The 6710-nt window shown below is 33.9% G+C and overlaps 1 long non-coding RNA gene across 2 annotated transcripts; it reads left to right on the top strand.

The window, feature by feature from the left end:
* The first annotated feature begins 425 nt into the window (after nucleotides 1-425).
* On the top strand, nucleotides 426-3470 carry LOC109238767. 2 transcript variants are annotated; one of them, XR_002069815.1, is made up of 4 exons: nucleotides 426-688; nucleotides 780-1344; nucleotides 2143-2210; nucleotides 3039-3470. It is a non-coding gene; the product is annotated as an uncharacterized LOC109238767 (long non-coding RNA). The 2 variants fall into 2 exon arrangements; XR_002069814.1 differs by lacking the exon at nucleotides 3039-3470 and having other exon boundaries at nucleotides 427-688; nucleotides 2143-2584.
* Nucleotides 3471-6710: the final 3240 nt, after the last annotated feature.

Genomic DNA, 6710 nt, shown 5'->3' with positions numbered 1-6710 from the left:
TAGTGCAACAAAAAGTAAAAAAGGAAAAACAAAGACTATAACCTCTCCTAATGTTTTGCTCTAACGTTCACCTTTCTTATTTTGATTTTGTAACAATTCTTTTTACATGTTTTTCATTAATGCAAATAAGACATAGTTTGACAAAAAAATTCCTTTCTAATATTAAATTCTTTAATATAAATATTGGTGGTTAATTTGAAGATAAGAACAAAGTCCCTAGTTATTCTACTTATTTAGAAGCGGTAGTTAAGGGCCTCTTCGTCGTCCTTGGGTTATTTTAGAAAATTGCCATCCTACTTCGGGGTTATTTTTGGTAATTGTCACATGAGTGTTGCGGGTGCACATCACTTTTGATCAACACGTGTTGCCAGCTACGGTTTTCAGTCGACCAACCTCTCTGTCTCTTTCATCTTCTTCATCGTGGATTTGACAAATAAACCCTAATAGGCAGATGAATGGGCAAAGCGCCTGCTTTATCGTCCTTTTGTTCTTCATTTATTGGCTATGCTGCAAACAGCATATATGGGCTTTTAGCTCTTCATTAAATATAATATTTAGCGGCTTAGGTGAATTCTATGGTTTCGAAAATGGATTTGACTGTTTGAAGGAATGAATCGCTCATTGTCGTCTCCAGATAGTGATTACTTGTTCATTTTAGCTGGCTTTGAAGATATTGATCCTACCATTGGTAAGTTTCGCCTCACTTGCAGTAAAAATCTTTTATAAGTATCAAATCTCGAGCATTATGATGTAATAATCCAATAATACGACGCTCCTAGGTGTGATTAGGCCTAAAAAGATATTGCAGCTATTAAAGCAAGAAGGAAAATCAAGGGGCGCTGTGACAAATCAAGTACGCAAAGGCAGTTTGACTTACTCAAAAAATCATCGTGTTGGAACAATCAACTTTTACCATCTGCATCAGGCTAGAAAAGGCTGTTAAAATTGGTTCATTTCAGATGGCTTAGGTTCGGGTTAAAAAAAATTCTTGGTTCCTTTGCGAGGTTTGCTAGAAATTATATATTTCCACATGTTTGTTTCAGATTTCATTTGAATATCATCACAAAGCAACACCTTGTTCAAGTAAACACTTTACCACAAAAGAATGGACCAAGTTTTGAGGATTGTGCTCTCTGGATCAATCTTGAGGGGACATCATCAAATGTCGCTTTGCAGACATTGCTCCATCTTATATGCTCCTACAATGATCATGAAGATTGTAAACTTGTTGTCAATAATATGGATGATGAGGTTGAGCAGGTTTCAATAGAATGAGTCTGGTGTTGAATCAATGATCACAAGGAAACAAAGTTACGATCTTGTTGGATTCTTTTTTTTATCCAGGTGTGCACTCTATTTATAGTCACCTTATATGGATTTTGATAATCATTTCACAGAATACCAATAGAGATTATAGTCGGTAACATGTGGTTAAAGTTTTGGTTTAAATTTATGTCAAAAGATGGTTGGTATGGTGGAAAACGCTTTTTTGATGATCAGTTTACTGCTAGCACGGGGACAACATTATCCTGCTCTTTTACATGTGCAGATAGATGGATCATAACCCTTTCTTAGGTGTATGCTTGATGGATACATTGAAATATAATGAGAAACAGAACAATGGCTAGCCATGGTTAGTGGTTACCAAGAAAATGCCACATATTGTAAATCTGGGGAATAATTGTCCTACTAAAGCAAAAGGGCCCTCGTGGTACCAACTATGTTCCAGTGAAGCTTCAGGCCATAGTGTTATCACACCTGAAATAATTTTGATGATGTGAACCAAACTCTTTGAGACTAAAAAAGATGAACTCTTGGAGACATGCTTCAGAGACGTTGAATTTATTTATTCCTAGTGTAACTAAATAAGTTGTGTAATCTAGATGCATAGTTTAGCATATAGAAATTATCTGTTATCCTGATTATTCCGGGGAAACTTGAAAGCAATGTCTCTCCTCTACATATGTCGATTAGGTATTGTCCCACTATATGAAAGCTATTGCATAGTCTTGCTTGCCTTATGTATGGTGCAAACAATTATTTTTGTTCATGCGAATCAATGTTTTTTTCCTTCCTTTTTTTTTCTTTCTAATAAAGCAAAAGTATACAAAGCGATGCTAAGATTTTACTTTATTTCTGCAGCTAACCCCAACATTAATGGAAGAGAATTGACTCGAAGGTGATTTAAAAGAGATCTAGACATAACTTGGGTACGATTTCCTGCTCTTTTCTCCCCTGCCTGGTGTCTGTGAAACTCCATGCCTCCCCAAGACAGTGAATTCCTTGAAATTTGTTATTAGCATTCAAGGAGACCAAACTTAGCTTCTCTCTTTAATCTTGTGTATTTCTTTATGCTTAAAATTTGTTTTAGGTTAAGCTATGTACAATGAGAATCTGGGATTCTTGTACTTCACATAAATTTATTTTCTAATAGCTTAATGTTTAGGCCTTTTAGTTGTTAGTTTCTATGGGAGTACGCTCAAGCTTCTTTTCTTTATTCCCTTTATCGTTTTTTTTTTAGTCATCATTGTAGAATAAATATAATGATTGTGGTATATTTTTATGGTCGGCTGTTATTGATGAACATTGTTGGCTATTTTTTTTGGTTCAGTGATAATATATCTTTCGTGTGCTCCGCATCTATGAAAAATCATATCATATTGATGAAGATCACCCAATCCCGATGCCTTTATGTTATAATACTCTTACTTTATGGAGAAACTTTTTGAACATGTAGGCATTTTCTTGTGGCGAGACTGACTAGGGATGGGTTATTTTGCAGAACATGGATTCAGGTGGACAATTAAATATATAATATTGTAGAAATATAGCCATTGGGATGACTTACATCGAATTGTAAAATATTAAATCATGCTCAAAACCTAAGGTAGAGAATCCATTTAAATTTTGAGCCAAATGTTTATTGGAGAGTCACTTTGACCCATGTATTGTGCAAATATATACTTGACTAGATCAACCTGTCTAAATTTAAACCAAAAACCATCTCTGTGATAATGAACCGACGTGTAACTTTACAGAACTTATACTCAAGATCCATTGGGACAAAAGAGGAGTCCAGAAAAAATTTATCAAAGCGCTTCGAGATCGATGGCGGAAACAATGGTGAGTAGGTAATCATGGAGCCAATTACAGGAGCTTTACCAAGATAATCTAAACTAAGAGAAAATTTAAGTCATCTAATGATGCCTTGCATCTCATTGTGTACTTGTTTCTGTTGTAAAGATCCTATTGTCCCATGCTCTTGCAAATATGTAGATAATAACATGTCCCTTCGTTGTGAAATGGACCGTGAACATTAACTCCATGCAGAAGTAGTCTATTACAAGTAAACTTCCCTTAGGCTTATTGAATTATTAACATGGCATAAAAATATTTCCTTCTTGTAGTCTCCAAATGAAGTCTTCTTTGTGTGTGTAATTTCTTTTTTATATGTTTGGCTATTTCAAGGCTCCTGGAGAGTTGAAGTGCAATATATTTCGGATAAGTGTGTCATAACGAGTGAAATTTCAGACACAGGAGTAATCTCTTGTTTGTATTAATTGAATTATGATTTTCTAGATGAGCTTTGTCAGCATAGCATTGACCTATACATTCTCGTGCTTCACTGGCAATTACCGCAAAGTAGACCGACTGCTATTTGTTAATGTCATCTGTATCCATTTTTATTTTTATCTTACAGGGCTCATTTGAGTTGATATTTCTCTCACTGTAACCAATTTAAATAGTTGTATCGATTTTCTGTTGTACGTCCGTTATCATATTTTTTTGAGTTAGATGACCATAGTGCACTTCTGTTGCGCTTGCGGCTCGACTGGTGGGTGAGCTACGATCAAAGTCCTAAATAAACCTTCTCCCATCTTTTTTAAATAGAAAATATAGGTTCTAAAAAAATATCATTCACCATTATAAGGAAAATAAGACTTTCTTGTTATATTGTGATAAAAAAATATCACTGACTATGCATTTTTAACATTTGAGCTCGGGCCCGGGCTCAGCACGGGCTTATCCCTAACTAGTTGTGTACATAAGTTGCAGTCTACCCATGTTACATAAGTCGAAAAAGTTATTTGCGCATTTTTAATTTGTGAACAACCTCTCACCCCTAATCTTTTTTGTAGTGAATTAAATACCCCCCGATTCAATACATTTATACGGAGTAGTTCATCAAATTGACATAAAATAATTTTCCTTTTTGGTAAAACATAAAAGTACATTATTTCAGTTTACCGAATTGAACCGCTATTCTAATCCCATTCACAGTGACCTCTTATTTTTTATTTTTTATTTTAATTTAAACATTAAAGTATTTGTCATCCGAAGCTACAAGCAGATAAACCACAAATGAAGAAACGATTCCCTTTAATTAAATAAACCCCAACATTAACCATCTTTAGTTTTGAGCCTCAAAATTCCCTGAGCCTTACAACTTGTTTGGATGGTTGTTCCTCAATGTATCGTATTGTATTGTTATCTCAAAACAATGTTTATTTTGATTTTCATTAAAATTGGTTGTATTGTATTGTTAAATCCATTGTTCCGGAACAATGAAAACTCCCCTTTTTTTGAAACAATCGATTTGGTGTGGTGGGATCGTTTCCTATTTTTCTTTCCAATTATGCCCTAACTTATTACTCCACAATTATATTTTACCCTTTACCTTTTTTTCTATTTTAACTCCAAATCTCCAACTTCTAGCCTACTTTGTTTTTTTCCAGTACTTCTGCCGCCAACGATAATGGTGTTTTGCCGCCTTCTATTTTACTTTTTCTCCTAATTTGCTTTTAACTCAATTCTAATTAGTTGTGCTCCTTTGTTTTGCCTTCTTCTGTTCTGCTTTCTTAAGGTGTTTTGCCTTCTTCTGTTTTATTTTTAAAAAATTATTTTACGCATAATTTTTGATAAATTCAATATTTAAATAATTGAGGGTATTTTAGTAAACTTATCAGTTACAGTACAGTACGATATAGTCAAACCAAATAGCAAAATATTATTTAACAATGACAAACAATACAATCTATTCAAACATTGTATTCTTAAAACGATACGGTACAATACGATACAGTACAATACAATACATTATAAAACGACGATGAACAATGATCCAAACAGACTGTTAGGTATAGTGAATTGGTTGGTAGTGTTGTACTTTTTCACTTCATTGCTTAAGAAAAGAATTGAGTTTGTACACACAAAGTAGACTTCTTTCTTTTAAGAGGAACTTTTAGAAACCACTATAGTTTAGTGGTTATGAGCTTCCTATAGCTATCATATACATGTTTACTTCCTATAGCTAATATTTAGTTGCTATCAGACTATATTCTTTGTATTTGTGCTACTGTATTCATGAATACAGTCGCAGAATCGCCTAATAAGTAGAGAGTCCATCTATTTAATAACGGAAAGAGGATCAGTTAGCTTGAATCACTCCTAATTTAACTCAACAAAATTAATTTTACAAAATTTCTTTGCTACTTTGTTGTATTCCATGTATTCGCGCGATTGTATTTATAAATACAGTGAAGTAATCCGCCTAAAAAATAACGATTACAAATATTTAATTATGTATTCCATGTATTGGCACGAATGTATTTATAAATACAATGAGGTAATCAACCTAAAAATAATGATTACGGGTGTTTAATAACAGAAAGCACAATATTGAATTGTATTCAATTTCACTATATTGATTTCAGTTGTATTCAAGCAACAAAAAATAAAGAAATAGGGTGTATACCGTTATTCAGTTCGACTGTATACATTGTATTTACTTCACCGATATTCATTACTCACTATTATACATTGTATTCAATTCACCGTAGTCAATTTGACTGTATTCAAACAACAAAAAATCATAAAAAGCAGTGAAATTCGGACCTTCGGAATACATAAATACATGCAAAAAAATACATAAAAATATAATGTATTTGAGTGTATTTGTACATAATACAATGTATTTATATCATTGGATGTGACTCAATAGCAAAGAAGAAAAGAAAGTTCGCCGGAGATGGCGTTTTTCGGCCAAGCAAAATACTGTATACATTGTATTAAAATTAAAAATGGATACAAACAAAAATTTGGCCCTCAAATCTTCCCCGGCGACTCTGCTTCAGATTTCCAAAAGCTTAATTCATAGACATGGCCACATTTGTTCGCCTACTCCCTCTTCGCTTCAGATCTATTCTCTTTGCAACAGAAAGTCCACCATCGCCATCAAAAATGATTGTTACGACGACTGCCTTAACAGAACTTTTAGGTACAAACAAAAGCCTTAATGCTTTATCCTTGGTACTGAACATTATCTCATCATGAGAATGGACCAAAAGTTTAGTTGACAATGTTGAACCGTCATTAATGACTTTGTTTGATCTCCTTGAACTTAGATCTTGGGATCTCCAGTCTTCTAGGTAGAGTAACCGCCACTATGACTTGTTCTCGGCCATAGTCCCATTCCCCTTGATGATTTCTCAACTACCTCTCTAGTTAGGCCTTTTGTAAGTGGATCCGACACATTATCACTTGACTTTACATAGTCAATCTTGATAATTCCTCTAGAGAGTAATTGCCTAACGATTTTATGTCTTCGTCGTATGACGAGATTTACCGTTATACATAACGCTAAATCTAAGGCTATGAATTCAGCCTCCATTGTAGAGAGGGCAATACAAGTTTGTTTAGATGACTTCCAA

The sequence above is a fragment of the Nicotiana attenuata genome, unplaced genomic scaffold (assembly GCF_001879085.1).
Source record: "Nicotiana attenuata strain UT unplaced genomic scaffold, NIATTr2, whole genome shotgun sequence".
NCBI lineage: Eukaryota > Viridiplantae > Streptophyta > Magnoliopsida > Solanales > Solanaceae > Nicotiana > Nicotiana attenuata.
The sequence above is the reverse complement of the archived record's forward strand: the minus strand, read 5'-3'. Positions and strand labels throughout refer to the sequence as shown.